Source organism: Drosophila melanogaster, chromosome 2L (assembly GCF_000001215.4).
Source record: "Drosophila melanogaster chromosome 2L".
Lineage (NCBI taxonomy): Eukaryota > Metazoa > Arthropoda > Insecta > Diptera > Drosophilidae > Drosophila > Drosophila melanogaster.
The window spans coordinates 21947489-21972698 of NT_033779.5; the positions used below are offsets into that span (position 1 = coordinate 21947489).

Here is a 25210-nt window from a genome sequence, read left to right on the forward strand (position 1 = left end):
GAACAGGCCGGATCCGACAACCAACTTTGATTAAAACAATAGGAAAATTACTACTTCTCCCTCTTACTAGTTGTGTAACGGGTATCTGATAGTCGGCTAAATCGATTGTAGCGTTTTCTCTGGTTCTTTGTCTAAACTTTAGTTACCTGCCTTTATACGAGCCCATTTTGTTACCGCACTTGTGTGATGGTCCAATCGGGAGGTGTGCCTGCATTTATTGGACATGGTTGACATTGACATTTTGTTGGACATTAACTGTACCGTTACTTTTATATTACGTGTCAGTGTCAACAGCACTATGCCAGAATGGAAAAGTAGACGAGTAGTCGTAAGAAAAAAACTCTGCAACATTCAATCTTTCAGTCATTTCATCCGCTCGGGATGAGAGCAAAGGGGACGTAAATTGACCAGCCCAACAAGGACCAAGGATATGTCCCCTCGTCCGTCTGTCCTTAAGCGGAGACGACGCGTCTGCAACACAAATACAGTCAACACTAAATACACTTCAAAAGAATAAGTTGACAGCTGACGATGACTTGTCAGAGACAGGTTTCTATCCTTTCATATACATAATGTCGGCCGGTCCGAGCCCAAACACAGGCACACACAAACCCACAAGTCTGTCTATCAGTTGACGGACATTGGACAAAGGACATAGGACAGGCCATGAACTTTTCGCCCCACACTCACACATGCGTGCTACCTTAGTAAAAATGATTTTTCAGTGAAGTGAAAATAATTTTAAAAGGACACAAAGGACCAGGATTTGGGGGGCCCATGGTTTTTTTCAGATTGTTACCATCGGTCAATGAACGTCAAGACTTAAAGCTAATTACTTGCGATTGGAAATAAAACTTGGCGAACTGGATCTTGGCTGATCCTGATTAAGAATATATGTCCTGCATATGGTTAGAAAAGCTTCCTTTCGCATGTTGACCAAAAATTTATAAATAAAGTATACACTATTTCTTTGTTCTTTTAAATATATTAAAATGGAATTACTTGAACTCTTTGTACTCTCGCAACAAAAATGTATCGAAATCATATCCAGCTCAAGCATGTCCCATGACCCCATAAGGAAAGCGGTTATAACTTATTAAACTTAAATTTATCGTCCTTGGCCATTTAACGCAATACAATCTGACAGTCTGGAGAACCTCTCTGGCTTCAGGATTCAAGTTCAAGCACTAAATAGATGGGCGTCTGAATGGTAACGGGTAGTATGTCAATCTGTCCAATTCATTCACTCACCCGGCCAGACAGGACGTCAGGCCGTCACTCACTCACTCAATTCAAACCTTGGCAAACTAAACCATTTGAAATCATTCCATTCTTCTCGGTTACGATTTAGTTTCAGTTTTGGACGAGACGCTGTCAATTTAAAATAGAAAATTTATAGAGCAGACAAAATGATGGACAGCCGTCGGTAGTTACTCCGAAGCGGTACGACTATCGTTTGTTCTTAAACAGTGGAAACGAATAACATATAATTGAAGTGAATGAAGCGAATAAAACTATACAAAATGATTTCTTCAAAACATAACCTAAAACCAAAAAATGTTTTTAAATTTACTTTGGCACGGAAAAGAAAATACTTATAAATTAAGGAATAGTAATCACAAAATTTAAGTACAGCAAACACAAAATTAATCCACTGTACCGGACGAGAATTGCCGTGGCTGATGGGGGTGACTGACTAGCTGGGTGACTGCCTGGCAAATTGATGTACAGTTTGACGGGCAGATGAGATTAAATAACTTGTAGTATTATATGTATATGTTTATGTGCCTAAACATATACATGTACATATATATGTACCCTACTTTCAGCGCCAGAAGGTTCATCGTGGAAAACTAGCGAACGTATTAAACAAATCGTTCCAGGACTGAAAAAAGGCAGGAATTGTGGGGACAACTGCGTGCGAATGCATTGCCAAAAGTTTCACAGCTCGGCATCCCTTTTGACGATTTGTCAGGACGAACCTAACTTTCGACTCCTGCCTTTTCTCGACGGTTTCGTCAATCAAAATTACGTGACGTTCTGTAGTCAAGGCCCATAATAAACGCTTTTACTCCTCCTCAAATGCGTAACAGATGGGATAGGCACGTATGCCTGACCACCACACTATTTCATTGGGGACCACAAAATACGACAATTAAATGCTGGGTTCTGTTGACAAGGCATTTTCGATTTCAGACCATTTTCAGATGGCTCTGTTCCTTTCTTATATTTCTACGTTTATATTATATACATATAAGCAATGAACCTTTTATAACTTTACTGTAATTTAATAATAAAACAAGAGAGAATGCTATAGTCGACTTTCCCGACTATCAGAACAACTTCCCTCTAAAGCATTTCGCACAACCGCGTGTCAAACTTAAGAAATAGAGCCGACAGTATGTGTAGATGCCTAGAGTTGATTGATTCCTTGCAGATTCTTGAAAGGAATGAGCGGAAGTGGCACCGACGGATGGTGATGTTGCCACCACTTGTCCGATGATATATCACTGACAATCTGAAAAATATGAAAAATAAACCATCGCTGCGATGTACTGAGGCTAACATTCCCGCCAAAGTTCCCCTCCATTGAGGTAGTGGACCGATACAAATAAGCAATAAATTTGGCTGACAAAAAACACGCAAGGCACCGAAATGAGTGAATGAGCACAGCAGAGCAGAACGGCAAGTTGGCACCAAAAAACCGGGAGTGCATGCCGCTAAGTACGAGAGCATTTTCACTAAGTGCATGTGTAGAATACTCGCCTGGCGACACAGCACCATCTCCTCAGTCGTTGTGTGTTTATATATCACTCACATATATGTCACATGACAAACAATTGACAAGTGACAAGCTTCAGCATCCCCGCATCCCAGCATCTCAGCATCCAAGTTGTCGCCTTGGTTGAATTTGGCCGCTTAATGGTGTTCGCTACGGTGGAACACCATTAATATGGGCCTGGGGAGGTGAAAGAGTTTAATCAGGGCGCTGCGTTTTGCAGCCGGTCCAAGTGGTCATAGCCAACGTTGAAATATGTGCATTGTGTCCGGCCGATAGCTTATGTTTTTTATTACAAGCTTGCAGATTGATTTTATATATATTTTTTTTACCAGTATGAAGAATCGATCTCGCCATGTCTGTCCGAGCCCTCGTACGAACGTCGAGATCGAGAAAAGCAAACAAATTGAGATTAGACATGCCTCTCCTATGTCAATATATATATTCTCTGTACCTTAAAGCTCAATATACAAACATATATCCTATAATATTTATTAAATTAATTACACTAACAACTGTTATTTGCTTGAATATTTGTTACTGTCATTTTTTGCATTAAGTTGTGACGACTATGGTGATGAACGCGTGGTTGTCCGATTCGCGCAGCCGGATTTTACCATTTGGGGCTGGGCTGTCGACATGACGAGAACGACCGAGTAGAGTTCTGCTGAATTTCAGGCGGCGAGATTAGCCAGGCAATTGTCTGCTTCTTCATGCGTGTACCAAACTCAAGTGTCAGAAAATTAAGAAGCCCAATTAGAGACTGCCACCTGTCAGCAGTTCGTCATTACCATCCGAGAATATGACATTTATTCATACGGCAGAGTGACGAGGCAGACGAAACGCACCAACGGTCGTGGTTTTTTCTGTGACAGTGCGAGATGTTTTATCCCAAGAGTTGGGGCATACATATACATATGTATAAGATGTGTGGATTTATGTGAAATTATTATAAATATAGTCATTTTGTTCGTTTTACGTTTTTTTACACAACTACAAAATTACGAAATTTCATCACAGCTTTTAAAGTATTGAGTAATTTTCGAAAAAAAAAAGATTTTTTAAACCACTTTTATGTATCACACGTTTTTCAAGTTCTAAACGTAAATTGAATGTATTGTACCCGCATTTTGAACTATAAAAGCGAATACCATATTGGTTGCAAAATGCGCAACAGTGGAAAGGAATACATTCTTTAAAGTCTAGTCAATCCGCACGACGAGATCTGAGGGCCATCGAGATGTATTAGCACATCTGATCTATAAATTTATTGGCTGATAATCGATCCACATGACAATACCGTTTCTTTGCCCGTGAATAAATAATAAATCAAGGAATGTCAAGGAAGTAGATGAAATGCATCCAAGCATTAGTAGCCCATGGAGACTAAAGGGAGCAACATGCATTCCCAATGACAATGTGATGTGTGCTGCAACGGATTCTGTATCTAAATATGGAACTAATGGGGGTGATGATGACTTCGTCGCTGCCAGACAACATTAAGAATAACCGCGAAGATAGGAACACACAGGGAAAAAAATTTAATATTTGTTTTAAGTTAAATAAGAAATATACTACTACCAAAAAGAAATTATGCGCTTTTCGGCACGCCCACGTTTTGTTATATTTTCAATTGGAAAAACATTTCTTAATTTTTCTTTTTTCTTTTCTTTTTATTGCTTATCCGCTTACCCTGTTTCCAACTGCACTTCTAATTTTATAGTTTTCTTACTTTACTCCCTTACCACTACTTCTAATCTCCTTTAAGATAAACTATGCAGTTATGAATCACTTTAATATATATACCTTTCTGAAACATAGAAATGGTTCTGAACGGACTATCGAAAAAGATTTTCAACGCCCAGGTCATAACTCTACAGCTATCATGTGTACATATGCATTACTTCAAAATAAGAGCTTTCGCGCTCAGTGCATGTGGATTGGTGCAAGAGAAGAGACCTAGATGGAGCCTTGGCACATGGCTGCTGACAATCTGGTTTCGTGAAACTCGTCTAAAACTGATGAGGTTAACAACGGAGGCGTTGGCTGATGAGCCGTATAACGTTGCGCTAGTCCGCAGCTCCAGAATGGGGAAGCTTATCACAAATGTCGCATGACGCCTTTTCTGATGGTCGTGACTATGTGTCACAGGCTTAATTTTTCGCTCGGATCTGCGCTTCAGTCCCAATAACTGCCAGAATCATAATGTTTGAGTTATTTTTTGCTGCGCTTAGCGACTATGCAAATTTGGATGCGCTTTAAGGCATCATCAAAAATACATCATTAGGGTTGGGGATTGGCCAAACAAGTATATTTGTCGCCTTTCGCCAGGGGACTTGTATCACTATGCGATATGCTAATCATGGTTTGCTGCACCCAAGCCTCCCAAGGAGGCTCAGTTAGAATATAAAAGAAAAGTGCAGAAAAAGGAGCTAAGAGCAAGAAGCCAGAACTTGCAGTAGACAATACTTGTTGACAGCGTGTGGCTCTGATCATTGTGTTTAAAAGAGCCTTAACAAAATTGTTTGTATGCAAATTAAAATCGTGAAAAGAACCCCACCTACTCAATTCGAGGGTCATAGTGTTAATATTCTAAAGTGAGAGATATAACACCATTTTAATGACCAACATCATTCTATCTATGTCAATTAAACAATAAAATTGGACAACTTGTTGGTTTTTAAATGTGTTAGTAATTGGTATATGATTGTCGATGCACTCGATTATATCATTCCTTCTTTCTACTCCTTTATTCTCAATTTAGGTTATATTGTTTTAAAAAATAAGACAAATTTTTACATGCACATAATGAGAGAGGGAGAGGGCCTCTTTATTGGTCATAATGTGCAACATATTTGCGGAAATTAAAGTCTAAGCCTAGGACCCATTCCCGAGAGAACCATTGTACAAATATTAACAGACCCCAATTTGTCAGCCAGTTGACAAAAGACGCTTTGTGCTGCTGTCTCGCTGGCCGCGAAGTCGATGGAGCTTGCCACTTGGCTGGGGCTAGGCTGACTGAAAAAACATTTCCGGATGAGTAACCCATCAGTCAGCGGGAGCACTGGTTGAATGGGAAGCTGTTCACACCAGTTTGGGGGTCGGGGGGTACTTGATGAGATGACACTGAAGCCAAGCGATTCAACAGTGCAACAAGTGAACCACAGGAGCGGTACTTGCAAATGGGGCTGAGAGACGTGACAGGATGGGATGGCAAATCAGATCGTGATTGAAAACTGATGGTATTTGCTTGACGTTTGCACTCGATATGCATTGGCATTAAATAACAAAAATTGCGCATTTCTCACGAGAGAACCGTTTCCCGTACTCAGGCTAGTGAGCCTCAGAGTCAGATGCATCTGTATCTGCCAGTTGTCAGGCATCACCATCTCTATTCTGAATGCGAACGCGAATCTACGCCATCTCGCGTCACCCACTTAATTTGCCAGTAGCTCCTACGGCCGGATGCTCAAATGGCAATGAGATTCAGATGGCACGACAGATACGGCGGAGACCTGTCCCGCCGTCTTCCTATTCCCATTCAGTTTACATTCTGACAAAATGTATCTGTTTGCAATTAAATGTCAACGGGTGAAAAGCGCTGACAATCCGAATTCTATAGCATATTGCAGTGAAATATTATCTAACAAATCTGACAAGAAACCATCCTCCTCATGTGGAATCATTGTAAATACAAGAATGAATAAAGCGAAGATGAATAATCAATTTCCCTAAATAATTGGTTAAGGAATTTAACATTTATAGTTTTCAACAAAATAAAATACTGTTATAATAAAACCGAAATCAATAAGATGTTTAGATTCTACTTGGCTTCGTAGAGAAATATATCTGAAACGGCTACAATAAACAGCTGTGTAACGGCTATCTGATGATCGGTGAACTCGACTATAGCGTTCTCTCTTGTTTTTAAAAAACATAATGTACTTGAATACTCTTAACAGAAACTATGAAGCCTTCTATCTTCAGTTTCTACCGGTAATCAATTTAAGGATACGAGTTAGTGCGATAGAAAAATCTGTTTTAATCGTCATAATAGTATCATGTTCAATAAAGCCAAAAACCTTTTACATATTTAACGATAGGTCAAGGAATTTAATACTACATAAAATATGACGCCCCTATACGCTCTTCTAGTGCGCCCTATATTGTACTTCTTTTCTAGTATCTAGTCTAATCCATAACGTTGGTATAAGGATATGATTCAATCACATAGAATCCTTTTCTATTGGCTGTCTTTATAAGCAAGACATGACCGGCCTATGTTACAGATTCAGCTAAAGTACTTGAGTTCCGATTTCATCGCAATAAAGCATACATGGTGTTACCATGACAGACCATTGACTTCATCTTCTGCCTTACCGTAATGTTTATTGTTCACCTGATATGCAATTGTCTCATACTCGGACAGCCGTAATAAATCCAACTCCCACGTAGCAGAGCTCCATTTAACTGTGCTGAATACTGGATGGCTTAGCTTACTCTGTTCAACCATGAGACCCAGAGAGATTCTGTCTGGGGATCATGGGTTCGTCGGATTCCGCATCCCGGGCTGGCTTAGCTTGAAGCGCATTTATTATTTGATTATAAACAGCAGCGAGCATCGGCGAGTGTCGAGCGCGGCCATAAAAATCACCTACTGACAGATTTATTACACAGCCGGCTGGTGGTAGGTTGGAGTTGGGGCAACCTCTGGCCACGGTTAAGCTGAGCCATACCGCACCGCCAATGAAGGCGCTTTGACAACAAACAGATACGCCAGCAGCAGCAGCAGTAACACCACCAACATCTGCAGCAGCAACATCAGCAGCATCAGCATCAGCATCAGCAGCAGCATCAGCAGAGGCAACAGCAACAGAAACTACGGCATGGCATCCTGGAGCTCGCAGCCCGGTGCTCTCATCATCGTCATCATCAGCAGCAATGCTGACAGCTACACGGCAACGCCATCAGTGTAATCAACTTGGTGTCGGCAAGGAAGTGGACCTGAAATCGACAAGCGGTAAGCGGAGAGCCTTCTCTCTTTATGGGTGGCATGTGAAGCCACGGGATTCGCGACTAACTTTGCCATCCATGGGCTCCCCGCCGGACTCCCTAACTCTTTGCCCTCATTAAGCTGTTGAAATAAACAAAAAAGAAGCCAATCTTAGTTAGTCAGTGCTGATCGAATGAAAGCTACCTTGGAAGCATGAATATGTACTATTGTCTTCAGAAAGCTGAAATGGGATAAATAGCGAAATTTTTGGTAAATAACCTTTGAGTTACTTAGTAAGAATTTGTTTGGAATGTGTGCAGAATACCAATTGACAACAAGCCATAAGATATCTATCCATTTTCAATCACAATCCCAATTACAATGACCTCGGTCAGCGAAGATTTCTTGGCTCCCTTTGGTCCTCTCCACTTCCTCCGCTTGGTTCAATTCATTACCCATCAATGCAATGGGTTGTATTTTGTTGTTGTTTTATGGCAAAACGTTTTTCCACCATCCTTAGGTGCTGGCTAGTTGACATGGAAATTGTGGGACTGATGGTGCAAAGGCAGCGGCGATGGCATCCCAAATGTGTCAAATGTGTTGTGTGATTTATGCAGTCAGTCGCATGATTTGTTTGCAGTCCGTCTACTTTTCGTGTTTATCTGCAGGAAAATATGAGAAAGATAAATGACGACGTCTCCAGTCAGGGAACTCAGCAGCTGGAGCTGGACGACGGTGGACAAATTCGCAATCAGTATTTGGCCAACTTTCAGTGGGGAATTTTTTCTCCTGTCCGCAACATCGGTCGCTATCATTCGTCACCTCCGCCTGAATTTCTCCATCGGTGAATTGTAAATTAATTCTGCGCAAAGGGGCCGTGTCAATTGAGATATTTCTGCGATATCATTCGATGTGTTTTAAAAAGCAACATGGATTGCATTTCCAGTTTTTTCAGTTCGCACCAAACTGATAGGTGGCATACATTTGTGGTGGTTATTATTAAATGAGTTCTATTCATATATTGATAATTATTGAATATTCAATGTACGGGGTATGAATAGTTTATATTTTTAACAATTTTATAAAAACTAATGAATGAAGGACCAATTTTGAAGCACTTTAAAAGGCATTAGCTTCGCTTTAGGCAACAAGGAAAAGTATGGGGTGTGCCCAGTTCATATTAAGCTCTTTGCTCGACGGTCAGTTTCAATGAAGGCCACATTTACCTCATCTGCAAGTATAGGGGCGGCATAAACATCTTACTTTGCAAAGTGACTCAGCTTTGAAATAAGCTCAACGACATGGCCAGGTGTCCATGCTAGTCGGAGATCTATCGCGGGTATCTGCGAGTTCCGTTGTTGTCATGGGTCAGGCCATAACTTGCGTGAAACATGTTAATAATTTACAATTTGGTATTCATAAATAAAATGTCATCCTGACCGCACCGACGATGCAACCAAAGCCACAGCGTCCCAGTCCCCAGGTAATGAGCGAATGTTGATTGAGGTTATATTTCATGGCAAATGGGTGCCATGGCTCGCTGGGAAAGTCACTGGACGTGGTCCCAGTCGTGTCTCCAGTATCGTCTCCTGCCGTTTAAAACTCTGAACAAAAGTACACAAATGCACTGCAACGACAGCCTTTTCGACTAACCGGATTGCGCCTGCGCACTTTCGACCATTCCATTCGGATTTCGACTTGGACTTTGACTTTCTATGGTTCTTTGATTAAAAACCACCGATTCATCGTCATTTATGGTAATTGTTTGAATTGCAATAAGTAAGCAGCCTGATTAATGAGTTCACACAGCAAAACAATTAAAGTAAGTTCTAATTCCGATTAAAGGTGTAAAGCTTTAAATTTCAAATATATATGTATAATATGTATACATGCATTCGTGTATTTAGATTATATCAATATATTATTTTAATATATATGGTCGGACAAGCTTCCTTCTACCCGCTACATACTTTTAAAGGAATCTAGTTTACTCGTTTACTGTACGAGTATCGAGTGAAATTATGAATGTATATTTTTATGAATGTTATTTGGTGAAACTCGAGTACAAACACTTTCCATTCAAGCTCTCAGTGCAGTTATGTTTTTATTTTCGATAAATTGAAATCACATTTGGCTTAACTTCGATTAATTACGAACTCAAGAGACACCTCTTAATCCCTATGACGGCTAGGTCCGCAAAATTGTGTTATTAAAGTGCTGGCTGCGGAAAGTGACGCTGCGGAGCGCATCTAAATTCATATATTGATAAAGTTGTAGAAGTTGAAAGTTGCGCAAAACAATAAAAATAAATTCTAATGAAGATGGCCGGCCAGCATGTCGTATCCCAGGGCTTGGTACGACGGGCTGAGTCCTTCAAGTTGAGCGTCATTTGGACCAGCAATTTCCTCTTACTACGTAAGCAGCGCCAGATGGGAACAGGCGATGTGACGGTGAGGTGCACGAAGGCAGATGACTTCTGATGCTGCACTTCCGTAATATTTCGGACCAAAAGCGAGAAAAACAATTGAAAAGACTGTCGGAGCATCAAAATTCAAACGTCAAAACGAACGTCGAAACGAGAAGAGCACAAACCCCAAGCTCCCAGTACCCAGAGCCCTGAACTCAAAACCCCGAACCCCACTGACAGCTATCCAGTGAAGCGTCAAAGTTCCTAATGCACACAACAAATTTCTTATATAAGACGGCAGAGGATACGGAGCAGCAGATGAGAAGCCAACGGTGGTACAGCTGGCCACTGACAAGGACGATGGCGACAACTGCGATGAGGGAAAAGGACGCGCAGGACGAAAGGAAGAAAAGGACCTACGCGACGCATCAGGCAGAAATGTCGTGGACAAAATGACGTTGTCACGAAAATTGCAGAATATAAAATTCCTAGTTCCGGTGCCGCCAACGACATCCAACAACAACACTCAAAAGTGAACCCAAACCACATGGAACATCCTGTCTGCCTGGCCTCGCTTCGATTTTGTGTCCAAGGACAAGGCAGAGAAATCTACACTCTTAAAATATAAAAAAAAAAAGGACAGAACGTACACAACGGATATATAATTGCAATCGATGATAAATAAATCAAGATAAATATTGAAGTTGACATTGTGAGGATATTCGGCTAGGATCGGTAAAAAGTTGGTATTATTAAACATAATAATACTCCTTGCCACTATAAGTAGCCCTTTCTTCAGTGTATTGATGAAGACGTCTTCTAAGAAAAAACGAGGCATGGACGACATAGGGCAACGTAAGAAACTTTTCAAAAATTATTGAAATGTCACGTAGCAACTTCTCAAATTGCAAAAATCCTGACGCTGTCGTTCAATGCGCTCTGCGGATTGATAGAGCGAGTCGTGAACCAAGGAGAACTCGAAGGCAGCACATCTTAGGAGGTGGGTGGCCAGTGGGAGATCGTGCTGGGCTGCACTTGTCGCCTGCAGTTGGAAGGCGAAAGGGAAAGAACAAGTGTCTGGGCTGGGTGATGGGTGGGGGTGGAGCAGTCACGCCTCGGCCGCTGACACTAAGACGCCAACCCAACAAAATCCCCGAGCCAGTCAGGCCCAAAGCAGCAGCAAATCCAATACACACGGCCACTGGCTGCCCCATAAGGTTGCTTCGAATACCCAGCACCACCCAGCACCGCCATATCCAACCCAGCCCCAGTTACCAACCGCAATTTAACGTGCGAACGACAGTTTGACCCACGGACCGGGTTCCTGTTTTTCTTTGTGCTCTTTTTGGGTGGCAAAACATCATTAGGATATTTCAGGAGCGGAGTGCAGGTTTTGATCCGACTTCGCTCTCAGGATTCGGTATGTCTTCACCAAGTTATGAATAAATGCTAAACTGAGTCCAGCTTTGGTTATTATTAGTTCTTTTTATTCAATGGATATAGATATGAAATGGGAAATTTCTAGACAAAAACATTCGCAACTCCCGGCGGCAGCTTTACCGACTTCCCTCCTGGCCAGCAGCTGCGGCTTCGGCAGTTCTCCGATCCTGTCCGACGTCTTGGCCATTACTATCACACAGAGTAACAAGAACAACAATATTCCAGGGCCACAAGACGACTGCGGGCCAGGAAGGAAATGGAGGGCCACCGTCTTCGACGTCCTCGTCAATCGTCAAATGTCGCCGACGACGCTGTCAAATGCAAGCGAAATTGAGGGCAGCCCAAAGGCGGTTGGGAGGGAATAAGTGAGGAAACTGGCGAAAATCCTTGTCCTACCCAAGTTGTCGCAGGCATTAGGCAACTAACCCCACCCCTTCAAGCATCCTTAGGAGTCTGCGAGCAGCGCAGAAACTTTTCATGACTTTTCTTTTATTGCACATTTCAACAAAACGATTGATGGCTTCTATGACAGAAATGGGAAGAGTTCGAAGGCTCCGCATACTGTAGAGCATTCGCAAGATTTTGCGCCCGGTTATTTTATGCTGCCGTGCTCGGGTCCTGGTGGTTAGAAAGCTGCAATATGATGCCCAAGGATTATTCTGACGTTCCGTGGGGTCTTTGCCATTTTCTGTTTTTTCTCTTCGGCATTTTGTTTCTTGCTGCGACGTACCATTCACGCTGGACTGAACTTCAGCTCTGGTATCGAACTTCCTTCCACTTCTTTATTGGGTTTTATAGAACAGTTGCTCATCTTTGCGGCGCTATGATGGATATCGTATGCAGTTTTTCAAAACATAAATAACATTCCATCTATATGCTGTAATTAGATCAAAGGAATAAAAATAAAGTTAGAAAACATTTGTCCAAGTCTGACACACTGATATATCATACAATATAGATAGATTCCAGTAGATACGCAAGGTCCAAACATTTATGATATCCCACTTTGGGGTCACCTAGAAGTTTTCTGCCTCAGCTCGCGCTCTCACCTTTCAAAATTTTGAACTATTGCAGTGGCCTTTGCCTGGACGTGGCACACCTCATGATGACAGGCACAAGCAGTTTTGACTGATACGCCATTTGTTAGGCGTCCGATTTCCCGAAACGTACCCATAGACGTGAATGAAGCTGGCGAGCTACTTTGGAAAGTTCTGCCAAGAGGTTGGGGCTCGAACTCTGCTTCCTAATGGAAAAAAGGCGGCATTGTGATTCTCTTCAGATACTCCAGGCGCTCGTTTTCCGCACTATGTATATTTCATTAGACGTCTGTGTATTGATTGATGAAGATATGCAGTTTAGCGAAAGTATCGTTGCCAGAATAGTTATTTGGCAGGCGTATTGATGAAAATTAAGTGAAAATATTATAGGGTTCGCAGTTCGCAAAATATTGCTTCTTTGGGATCCCCTTTCAGCTGGAGGCGATAACTTCATCAGTCGAAAATCCAAGTAATGCAAAATTGTACATGAAACAGCAAGTAAGCCCAAACACATCCATTTCAGCTAGAGAGAAAAACATTGTCCATTTCAAGGAAATTTGCTTAGAAGTTGTCAGTGAAACGCAAAATCCGTTCTGCTGGAAGTCAGAGAGTGCAAAAAAGGAGACGGACTGAAAGCTACGTCGAGATCCAAGGAGTTTTGTCGCCAAAATGCAATAAAGACTTGACTGAGTTCATTGTTGTTGTCGTTGCCGACGTTGTCAGAGCCAAGAGCAAGCACCACCCAACACCCAACACCCGCCCACTGGCTGGCAGACAGACTGACTGACGAAATGACCAGCATTTCTCTACCCTAGTTGCAGTCTGGCAATACCGGACAAACACTTTAAGACAATAACTTTTATTAAAATATAACTTTTATTAAAATCTACAAAGGGTATTAAAAACAAGTGTTCCAATCATTTATTATATATTTTTTACACAATCGTAAGCGACCTAAAATCTCGTGTGGGGGTAAATTGAGTAGGCACTTATAAATATTTCCAGTGCGCGTTACGCAATACATGGAAAGGGATGGGCGCTCCGCTGGCGAGCGAAAGAGAGACAGGACCAAGACAGGCAAAAGGACGGATACTGAGACAGACACACATCTTCCGACTGACGCTTTCTGCCATATATACTTAAGGATTAGAAATTTACTGAAATGCTTTTCTTTCTGCTTATACAGGAGGGTGAAGGGTGAAGGGTAAAGGGTAAAGGGGCGAAAAGTTGAAGCACACACACACACGTAAAATGCAACGACTGCAAAAGAAAAGTCAATGCGCAGTCGAAGAGAAACTTGTCAGTTGCCGTCAATCAGCAGACGGACACTCGGACAGACATCCTGCCACCCAAGTAGAAATAACGCTGGGACAGTGAGGCAACATTATGTGCCGAGTGGGCAGTGGGTGATTGTTGTAGGGTGGAGGGTGGTTTTTGGCAGCCTCGACCATTGCAACTTTTGCTCGTCAGCAACAAAAATTGATGTGCTGCAGATGAAACGCCAAAAAAGTTTGCCCTCAGCTAGGGAGCGCAATAGAATGGCAATGGGCTGCTAAGAAAGAACACCGAAAGCCAGAGCCAAAGATTAAAAAAGAGGGAGGAAAACGGAAAATGTTCATGGCGAAAGAAAAACACTGCAGATCTCAGCAGAGACCAGGGAGCTGAGCAGGAGTCGAACGAAACGAGGTCGTACCCCGAAGGGTTGGCCAAAATATTTTACTGATTGTGTGCAAACTTCGATACAAAGTTGATGCTGACGACAGCTACGACTTCGACGTTGACATTCTGCGACAATATTTGGTGATTGCACAAGATGCAAAGTGTCAACTGATGGCTCCAAAGAGGGCAAAATGGGGCAGGAACCGGGCGAAGTGTAAGGCAGCTCACTGCCGGAGAACAAAGTGCACTGAACATTGATGGAAGAAAGAATCCGAGGGTGTACCGAAAGCTTAATTAACTTGTAAATGTAAATCTATTGAAAAGGTTGTAGGTGTCCTGCATCTACAAGTTGATCAGCAAGAGCTTAAGATTCGAGCTAAAAAAAAAAAACAAAAAACAAAAAAAAACTTGCAATGCTATATGAAGCAATTATTTCCGAAATTTAAATACTATGCGAAACCTACGACTATGTGGCCACGGATATGTTTCTCTATTACGCGATACATACAACCCCTGTTGTTGCTCCTAGTGGTCGACAATTGTCGATTGTCAATTGACGATGACCGTCGCGTCGGGCATGTCAAATAAATTAATTTGTGCAACGAGAAACGTCAAAACTAATTACGACATCGCTGCACGTCAATTGAGCCTGGCCAAATCGTTGAGGTTGTTTTGGCCAGATGGGCGTGGCCGGTGGTCGATGGGCGATAGATTGGGCTGGTTGAATGGTTGGATGGTTGGTGGTTTGGGGACAAACAAAATATATTAATGACGTGTCAGAATTAACATTTCATTATGCGAATTTGTCTGCGTTGACAAGTGCCGCTTTGATGCATTCCGAATGCAGCTCTGAGAATACATGGTTTAAACCATTCATTAGGGCCATCAATCTTAGGACTAACGGTTGCCAATATGTCGCCCGTCAATCAATCAGCATCCGTTCGGCTGACCGTCGTTTCCAATTGATTTCGTCAATTGATTTTAACACCCATCAGACATCAACGTCAGCGAAGGAAAAACAAAATGGCGAGCCCATAGATTACGGGCATTCCCGTGCGAGTCTGTGTGCGTTATGTCATCGTCAGCGTCAGTGACACTTCAATATTTTATTAAATGACATTAAACTGTCTCTATCGGCTTAATTAATTTATTGTTGCTGTATTGTCGACTCTCACGGGCGCACACATTCACGCACGGGCTCGTATCGCGAGCATGTGTGTGACATTTTTAATATGCAAAATCAATAAAACCATCTCTCACTCATTCACTTACTCACTCGCCGCCAAATGTTCGGTCATGTCCTTTTTGACACTGACAGCCGATGTCCACTATAGCCTAACGTCCAGTTCACCGAAGGCAAAAAATGCCTTTAAATTGTTCAATTAATTTTCCATTTTTTTCCTCTTTTGCCAGCCGCACTGCATCCAGATGCGGAGAGGAGTCGGGCCACAGCGAGACCAGCAGAATGCATTCCCTGACAGTTTGTCAATCGCACTTCGAGCGGTGCGACAAGTGAGTCCGGAGGGTTCGGTGGACGGACCACTGAGTCCCCTGAGTTTCGTGACCCCAAAGGACTCCGGACTGCAGACCACGAACTGTAGATTCCCCGTTCCGCACGCCGATCACATGCATTACATGCGCAGGCCAATTTTACGTGTTTGGATTTTAGGTTCGTGGCTTTGTTTGCTCGCTTTATGACATTTATATATATATAATATATATATATATTTAATATATATATAAAACTATACATATATAACTGACTTAAATAGCAAGTGCTCTTGTTGGTCACAATTAATTGATAAATCAGTCTCTGAAGGATTGGACAATTTTATTCCCGTATAATGATTTTAATTTTGGACCAATAGAGGCCCAATATATAATGTTATTTCAAAAAGAACAAAATGCATCCTTGATTTTTGTTATTGCTGCAACAATAAAAGAGCTAATATATATATATTTTTTGATGGAGTAAATAACATCTGTTAGAATGAATATGACCAGATGCAGTGTGAGTTCGAGCACCATTTCAAAGTTCTAAGCTAGCTACACATTAGCGCGCAATAATTTTGGAAAATGTTTGTATATTTTCTTTAATTGTCGCGGGCCAAGCCCAAATTCAACTACTCACTTTCCGCCCTTTCTTAGTGGAAACTCACTCCATCACGCTTTCAGCTTGTCCATCGATTCCCGTTTCAGACTCCTGTCATTGTCATATCCTCGATTGCCCGACCTTTGTTGCCGCTGCTGATGAAATTTCTATTAAGGATTAATACGTCAACGTTTTTGTATTGGCGGCAGGTGCAAAAACTTTATGTGGCACGGCCAGATCCGCAATCATCATGACAAAACTTTTGATGCTTTTGATGTGTCGGGCGAGTGGGTTCGGTCCGGCTGAAAGGTACACATCTCCCGTTCTGACCCCTGTCGAAATTGGACATTGGAGTGGCCATGACATGTCTTACACTTGAAGACCGAATGGCCGCTGACAGACAGACCGCAGTATTGATGAGGGATTCGGTGTTGGGACTGGGTCGGTGCGGGCTGAGTCCTTAAGAAAATGCTCGTGAAGAATTTGTATTGTCATCGAAAATGAAATATGAAACGCTTTTCACACGCCCGGCATTTGAATAACAATGCGAAGCCATCACCTAGTTATGAATCACTCAAAAGACGAGGAGAAGTCGTGTGATTAGTTTGTGCCTCTGGAATATACTGGACTAGTTCCATGTTACTTATTAATTCGTATGTCACCCACAGCATTATCGGCTTGATTCACAAAAGTTATTGGGTTTCTAGGGTCAATAAATGTTAAAATATATATAGATTTCATTTTTAACAGCATTAAATTAATCAAGAGTTGATGCTGTGGTCGAGTTTCTCGACTATAAAATACCAAGAGTGGAAAAAATTGGCATTTCGTAATTGCTCACTAGCGCACCGTGGAGCCAACTGCTCTATAGAAGTCAATATAATAATGCTTGCAATTTTGCCCGAATTTAAGGTGCATCCATTTCCCAGCTGTAATCAAAAGACGATTGCCTCTCCATCGCTCATGCCCTCAGAATGTTTTGACCAGCCAAATTCGGTTTGGTAATCCTTGGTGGGACTCAACTACAAAACCCCCAGTTGGCGACGCATTCCGATGGTAATTGCCCAACAGGCTTCGCTAATGCCTAAAATTGGCTGTTGACGCCAAATTTAATATTCGCAGTTTCGGCCACGTAAAATCTCCTTGGCCCTTGGTCCACCCATTTAGCCCACTCGTCGTCTACTCAGCTGCTGCTGCGTGACGCATGAACAGCTAATTATGAGTTGGAATGCGCCTTGGCACCCGCTCCATCCTACTATTTGTGTGCAGGGGACGTGTCCGGTCTTTGCTGGCAATTGATTCATTGTCGGTTTGCATATCAACGCAGTGCGGCCCAATTGCACCCACTGTGCAACAGATTGAGCAGCTTCCTTAACGTCAAGAGGGGTATGTTTGCTATAAGATAATTAGGTGGCAACAGCTTACAAACTCAACCGGAAATTCAAGAAAATATTTTCTCCGAAATACAGATAAACGCTCGAGGACCTTTTACACTTTTAAAGCCAAGCTTCGGCAAACCATGGCTTAAATACCCTGACCGTAGATACGAGTGTATATATAATAATCTCATTTATAAAGGAAAAGAATACTTTATGATCAAAAACAACGAAACTAGAATTTCTTTTCGAACATATTTCCTATGACAGCTTTATGATAAAATCCTACAGTATTTATACTGTATATCGGTATTTGCTCTTACAGCTGATTAAGTGCCTGCCTGCAATAGAAAAAAAAAAGAAAGTAATCGGAAATCAAAGGCTATTTAAGGCGGTTAGAATGTGTTCACTTGATGCATCTAAGTTGTTGCAAAACTGCCATGACTTCGGTGTTGGATGGCAAATTTTAGCTTGCATTGGTCAATCTGGTTTGACCAAGATCATAATCCGTTAATTTATATTAAACAGTCAGAATAGCTTTAAATGGAGACCTTAATAATATGCGCGACACACATTTTCAGTAGCCGACGAAAGAGACTTCCAGCTCACACACAAAAATTTAGACGGAAAGCAGCCCCAAGACGACGGTCTCTAGGACAAGGAGAGTGCGGCTTGGAATACGCAAACAAAACAAATTGCGAACAAAGTACGTCCTTCGCTAACCCTCAAAAAGAAAGCAAAAGGTACTGGGTGTTTTGGAGAAGGGAGGATTTATTTAAAGGAGTATCCAGTCGACTTAGGGCAAGGACAATGAACTTGTCGCTTTCATCGTCGCCGTACTCGTCAGCCTCGAAGTCAAATGTCAGTCAAAGACGATGACGTTGGTGATAAAGACGGACGAAATTTTCGGAAGGGAAGCCAGAGGCAGTCTGTCAGTCGCTGTAGCAGAGGGTCCTGCCTCGAGGAAAGAATGATGGATGAATTTGTGATTTGTGCAGGTTACATAAATATGTCTGGGCGGGGTCTTAGCCTCGACCTCCGCTCCTCGTTTTGCTAATGAAGTGATTAGTGCAACGTCTTTCTATGCAATATTAGTTACTAGAGAGCCAGGGCAGAGATCTTATAAATAGCCGCAGACCTTGACTTGAGATACGCGTTTTCTTGTCCCACCACTGAAATAAAACTAAGCACTTTGCATCCATCACATATATGGAACACATTTGTTGTCCATGCCGACATTTGTTACCCCAATAAACTATATCCGCAAAAGTTTTTGGGCCAAAGCCAATATGCCTCAGACTCAGATAAATTTACTACAATTACATGGGCGGGAGTTGGAACAGATATCTGGATTCGTGAGCTCTTCGAATCTAATCAATACCAATTAGCAGTTTACTGGTCTGATGTATTCGCAAAATTATAGTTGCTCAATGCTAAGTTGTTAATTATTTCTTTAATAAATCTCCTTTAAAGATATACAACTACAAAAGCAAAAGCAAAAGAACTGCATGAAATTTTTCAAATTTTAGTTACATATTTTTCCATTTAACGAGTACTGTACGAACGCCTTTCAATGTGAAAGCAATTGACAGGTTACGAGGCGTGAATGGCAACAGAATACTCCTAGGACTCGTCATTTCCCAATTCGTTTTGCAGCGAGGGAGGGAACATCTTATGTGTTGGTAAATTGTTGATGTGGCTATTAATTAATGCGTAATGGAATGACAAGACCGACGCTGGTGAGCTAATTTATGAAGATGTATATGTGAGGATTTGGCATAGTCGTGAGACTGTGTTTGTATGTATATACATATGTGCGATGCGTAAAAGCATATTTATGGATTATGGGGGCATAAATCTCAGTTGGGTTTTATCAGGGTCGAGCCAAAGTCCAGAGGAGCTGTATGATGATGGAATATGCGTATTTTTTTAATTAGAAACATTTTGCCAGATTTATGAGTGTCCTGTGTGAGCTCATAGACATATATTCGCACTGTAATGCCCATTGGTTTTTAGAGGAGTGGGTCATTTGGGAATTATCTGCAGACGTGCCGGTTCCAATGATTTATGCGTTCGTTTAATTGAGAAGTTCGAAGAGACTTTGATGGCACAAATCCAGAAAAGCTTTGATTATAAAGCACCTGAGGAAAAAAGTAATTAGAGTCGGCCACATCAATACGTCTGAGAACCGAAGAAGGATGGGAAAAATGCATCGAAATCGAAAAATTAATAATTGAGGTGATAATTCCACATAATTAGCAAAATCTCGAGCAATGATTTTCAATTATTATTGGCATCGGAAGTGGATGGGACTGAATTGGATTGGATTGAGCAATAAGGGAGGGATTTCTGATTCCTTTCAGGCTTCTGGTTTTTCCGTTCAGAAACTTTTGGGTCCACGGTAGCGCATCTTAATTAATTCCTGTTTGATGAAAAACACTTTTACAAATTTATGTAGCCGGAAAAAAAGAGGAAAACTTTTGCCTGTCGGGCGTCGTCCAGGATAGGTGAGAGTCCTTGGGTTCTTGTCAGCTTCAATTACCTCTTTCCAACAACTTTGCCCCGCTTGAAACCCATTTCGTCAACTTTTTATAACCAACTTCTTCTTCTTCTTCTTCCTTCCGAGTCCGCCCGAAGTCTATTCAATTTTTTCCCATAATTTGTATGGAGTGTGTGTCCACACGCACACATTGAATTCGTCCTTTCAATCATGGAGCCAGGACTCCTTGCAACAATCGCACGTCCACATCCGCGTCCAACTGTCAGTCAAGTAGCCGACGCCTTCACCTACACGTCAATCCCACGCCCACTATTGCTCACCCTGCCAACCCAAGCCCAGCACCCATCCCCTCCGCTCAGCTGCCTGTCACCTTAGGACTTTACTTGGGAGGCCTTCATCTTCCCGAATCCGGCACTAGGAGTTCTCCATTTTGCTGGTCTCTTGTCCCAGTCCAACTTGAAGTGCAAGTCGAAGTCAACACGCCTGAAAGACATTGATTGACTTTCTTAATAGACGTTACGTCTTGTCAAAATTAAGGGAATGCTTAGTTTCGAAGCTCTTCGTTTTCATCCTGCGCACTAGTTCTTCTGAAACCTTTTTTTAAGGCTAAAAAAGATGGAACATAAAGTGCAGCGAATATTTCACAACTGTTACTATTTATCGTAATAAATTTGAATATTAATATTTATTTTGGGTAAGTCCGCCAGTTGTTTAATTTCGTTGGTAATTATTTATATAGGCAGCGATTGTCATGTTGAGCCTTCTAAAATTAAAACATTTTTTCAACTTTGATCGGTTTGTAGGCGTTGGCGTTATAAATATTTTTGGCCTATAAATATTAATTGAAAGGACAAGTGATAAAACGAAAGAAATATGTTTTGGAGTATTGATAAAACTTCACACGACAAATAATAAAAAGGAATTTTGGCATATCGATAGAAGTTTACAAAACTAATAAACATAAATCAGAAAATATTAAAACATTTTCCAAAAGTGATCGTTAGAGGGGGCGTGAAAACATTGGCCAACGAACTTGCGCTGCGTCTATGACTGCAGAATATTTATGCTTAAATTAAACCTTCTTGCTTTTAAAGTTCCTAAAATCTCGACGTTTATACGGACGGACAGACAGACTCGGCTTTTGATCCTGCTCCAGAATATATGATGGGAAACGCTTCCTTCTACCTTTTACTTTACGAGTAACGGGTATAAAAAATCCGAAAATCTTTCAGGATTGAAGGCGTGGCAGTTTTGGGCGGTTTGAGGTTTTAAAAGTGGGCGCTGTTAAAATGTGTTTGATATTTCAATAGAAATCGGCTGGACAAATAATAAAACGACAATAACTTAAAAGAGCTCGTAAGTCAGTCTTGAGTGGTTTGTGAGCCGTTGAGTAATAGTGGCAAAACTATTCTGCTTTTATGATTTCTGTCATTCAGACGTTCATTCACACTGCCGGACGGGCATGGCGATCTGACTCGGCTAGTAATCCAGAACAATAATTTATATATTTTATAGGCTCCTAGCTGTTACATACTTTTAACAAATATTAATATATTATAAATACATTATATTATTATATCCTTTTACGTTACGACTAACTAGTATAATTAAGGGGTTAGACTTTCTAAACACATACAACATAAAGCATCTTAATGATATATAAATTATCAACAGAACATCGCGTTGGCAATTCCTCCTTGTTTTATGTGTATAAAAACGATAAGACAATACAAATATGCAAAAAAATCCGACAAGTACCTCAGTCGGACGAAGAACATGTCAATACTCTTTTTGACCTTTGTTGGTGGGTTTCTGTTTGCATCGACATCTCAAATTATCCTTAGCGTGATACATTTACCAAAGTCCCAGTACACAGCTGCGATCCGTGTGTCGACCACAGTCAAAGCCATCTGTCATGACCAACGACGTCGGCGTTCTCGTCGCAGCCATCGTTCAATGCATGAAATCGAGTGCAAAGGCAGCGGATTTGAGCAGTTTGATGGATCAACTTGCGCACGTCCTCGTCATAACTCACAACACTTCTCCCGACCCCTTTGGCCATCCGACCATCCACTTGCATACACGTCTCCCCATGAACATCGTCATCTATATCCACAGCCAAGAGCCCATTCATCTAACCCTCGGTTTGCCGGACAAGGCCTCCTCCATTTGACGTTTGACGTGAGAGCACGTTTGATGGAAGATCTGTCAGGATGGCCATGAGCCTTGTTCCAATTCGCTTGCAGCTTTAGCCTGTCTGTTTCAATGTTGGCCAATTTGCAAGCTGTATGACTGTCGGTGGCTTTTGTTCTGGATTCCATCCTCATGGGCAACGATTTCTTTATTTTTAGTTACCGCATGACCCTGATTTATTGGCAATTAATAAAATTGCCAGCTGTCTTTCTACTTGTAATTGACCATTATATGGTGCTGCTTAAAATGCCAATCTATAATTATAGTTATAGAGTGGTTCAATAAAAAAATAAAAGTTCTCAAGCTGCTCTAAACGATGCATCAGTTACAGAAGTGGAGATCAAGGTCATTTTGTGTGCACTTCAATATTTGATGAAAATCCAGAATGCGCAGGTTATTGCGACAGTCGTTTGCCTGTACCGTCGCTGATAATGACTGTAAGTGTTTCTATATCGGGATTGGAAATGATTGATTCATGGAAAAACGAAGGTGGGTAATGTATCGTTTCCCGCAAGGTTGCCTGTTGCTTGGGACCATTTGCGAAAAAACGCCTACATCCACATGCACACAATGGGAGGGTCCTTCGACTGTGCCAGACAGAAGTGGGACTAGGACAAGGCCGCAGCAGAATCAAGGAATTATATCTCGGTAGTCTGCCGTGTGGCAAAGGCCACGACCAAATCCCCCTCGCCAACCCGATGTCCCTGTGGCATGAGACATGGCAGCAGCAACAGGGGCAAAAGTTGAGCAAAATTGCTTTTTTTCACCAGTTCAATTTCGATTCGGGGTTGAATTTCCTTGCGAGGCACAAAAACGCCCGACTTGCGTTTTTCACGTTTTCCAAACACACACACAGCGGCAGACCACCTCCTTGTGCCCGCGTGCGTTTGGGCCTTGGCAGCGAGTCGAGCGTCTGCCTGCCGTCTGCTAGAACATTTTCTTTTGCTCTGGCCCAGAGTTCAAGTTCCACAGTCGCACCATCACCCACCCTCCCCACCCCTTTTCCATTCATCGAACCCAACGGCAACTTGTTGATTTTGTGTGAAATACACATGCAAAAACCAAACCAATTTCGCCCTTTATTGGGTCTGGGGCCCGCCAGTCGGCAGTCGCTTTCCTTTTCCCTTTTTTGGGCCTCTCTGTTTTATTGTGTTTGTTTGGCCGTATCTTCCCCCCTCCCCCTCGCACAACCTTTGCGACAAACTAGACTGCTTCGCAACTGGTCGAAAAAATCAATAATCGATTTTTGTGTTATGCCCGTTGCTTTAAAGTTTCCCGTGATTTCGAACTTAATTTTTTGCCAAAGTCGTTACTAAAAATTATTGGAATACGATGTCTTCGATGTGCTCCATAAAAAAAAACTAACTGAAATATGTACTAAAGCGGCAAATGACATGGTAAGGTAAATGTAAAAGCAATTAAAATATATGTATGTATGTATGTTAATGTTAATGTTAAAGAAATTATGTTTATTCCCGTTGCTCGTAGAGTAAAGGAGTATACTAAACTCGTAAGAATTAAAAATGTGATCAGGATAACTGGGCGTCTACAAAAGCTATACAGTTGAGATATGCAAACTCCGGAAACATGGACGCTGTGCAAGCTTGTTGCATGATGTTGCCACGCCTACTTACGCCCGCAAACTGCCCAAAACTGCTAGTCCCTTACTTTTAAAAATTTGTTTAGATGTTTTTAAATTTTATTATTTTGCTTGCCAACTTATAGATATGACAAAAAGAGTCTCGTTAGAACTTTAACTAGCTGAGTGACGGGTAACTGTGAGTCGAGAATGCCGACCATAGCCTTCTGCCTTGTTATACATTATTATTCACAAGCATTGCAAATATTTAATAAAACAAAGAAAATCGAATTATTTTTGACACTGTGTCCAGAGTGTCACGTGGTATATTTGTGGCCGAAATCCTTCATCTGAAACTCGATCCAGCCCAAACCTTCAACCAAATGCCACATTTAATGCTCATTCATCAATTGTGACAACGGCTCAAGTAATTCCTTCGGACATTTCACGCCAAGCTGAACGCAGACGACACCCAATCAAAGAGCTCCTCTCCAAAGCAAAGGCTAAACAAGAGAGAATGTTATAGTCGAGTTCCCGACTATCAGATACCCGTTGTTCAGCAAGTGCGAATGCGAACGCGAAATTGTATGATGAATCTCGACCTTCTAGCTTTTATAGTTCCTGAGATCTCGACGTTCATACGGACAGACGGAGATCGACTCGGCTATTGATCCTGTTCAAGAATATATTTGCATATAGTCGGAAACGCTTCTTCCTTACATACTTTTCAACATATCTAGTATACCCTTTTACTCTACGAGTAACGGGTATAAAAATACGACAACAAAGGAAAAGTAATACCAATTAAAGTTTTTGGGACAGAGCGGTCCTACTGAAACACGGAAGCTGAGGACGTGTTCTGCGAACGGCTGACATTTATTAATTTCCGATTAGCGGCGTGGAATTTATGTGCTACCGAAAATTTTAAAAACTACTCGGCTGTAGCCACCGATCAGCGCCTAGGGCTCGAATTACCTTTCGATTTTTGGAGTCTTCGACTTTCGTCATCTAATTCCGCCTGACACTTGCGGCCAAGTGTAAACGACGCCACTTCACGGTCGATTGAGAAAACCTCCGTCCCTTTGCAGATTTATATCCGTTGTCCACATAAATCACTAAATGTGGTCTAAAATCGCACATCAAATGTGGAAGATC

General features: G+C 41.8%; 5 long non-coding RNA genes across 5 annotated transcripts, besides 9 other annotated features; 3 read left to right on the forward strand and 2 right to left on the reverse strand.

The window, feature by feature from the left end:
- The first annotated feature begins 65 nt into the window (after window positions 1-65).
- Window positions 66-121: a mobile genetic element.
- Window positions 122-2300: 2179 nt separating this feature from the next.
- Window positions 2301-2338: a mobile genetic element.
- Window positions 2339-2360: 22 nt separating this feature from the next.
- On the reverse strand, window positions 2361-3033 carry lncRNA:CR45704 (long non-coding RNA:CR45704). Its single transcript, NR_124430.1, has one exon. It is a non-coding gene; the product is annotated as a long non-coding RNA:CR45704 (long non-coding RNA).
- Window positions 3034-3093: 60 nt separating this feature from the next.
- Window positions 3094-3169: a mobile genetic element.
- Window positions 3170-3385: 216 nt separating this feature from the next.
- On the forward strand, window positions 3386-3675 carry lncRNA:CR45703 (long non-coding RNA:CR45703). Its single transcript, NR_124431.1, has one exon. It is a non-coding gene; the product is annotated as a long non-coding RNA:CR45703 (long non-coding RNA).
- Window positions 3676-6648: 2973 nt separating this feature from the next.
- Window positions 6649-6712: a mobile genetic element.
- A 3619-nt stretch (window positions 6713-10331) lies between these two features.
- On the forward strand, window positions 10332-10872 carry lncRNA:CR44217 (long non-coding RNA:CR44217). Its single transcript, NR_073820.2, has one exon. It is a non-coding gene; the product is annotated as a long non-coding RNA:CR44217 (long non-coding RNA).
- Window positions 10873-10974: 102 nt separating this feature from the next.
- lncRNA:CR44803 (long non-coding RNA:CR44803) lies at window positions 10975-11623 on the forward strand. The gene has a single exon (NR_124432.1). It is a non-coding gene; the product is annotated as a long non-coding RNA:CR44803 (long non-coding RNA).
- Window positions 11624-12110: 487 nt separating this feature from the next.
- lncRNA:CR44804 (long non-coding RNA:CR44804) lies at window positions 12111-12492 on the reverse strand. Its single transcript, NR_124433.1, has one exon. It is a non-coding gene; the product is annotated as a long non-coding RNA:CR44804 (long non-coding RNA).
- Window positions 12493-17170: 4678 nt separating this feature from the next.
- Window positions 17171-17212: a mobile genetic element.
- Window positions 17213-21205: 3993 nt separating this feature from the next.
- Window positions 21206-21494: a mobile genetic element.
- A 191-nt stretch (window positions 21495-21685) lies between these two features.
- Window positions 21686-21809: a mobile genetic element.
- A 2423-nt stretch (window positions 21810-24232) lies between these two features.
- Window positions 24233-24289: a mobile genetic element.
- Window positions 24290-24564: 275 nt separating this feature from the next.
- Window positions 24565-24828: a mobile genetic element.
- Window positions 24829-25210: the final 382 nt, after the last annotated feature.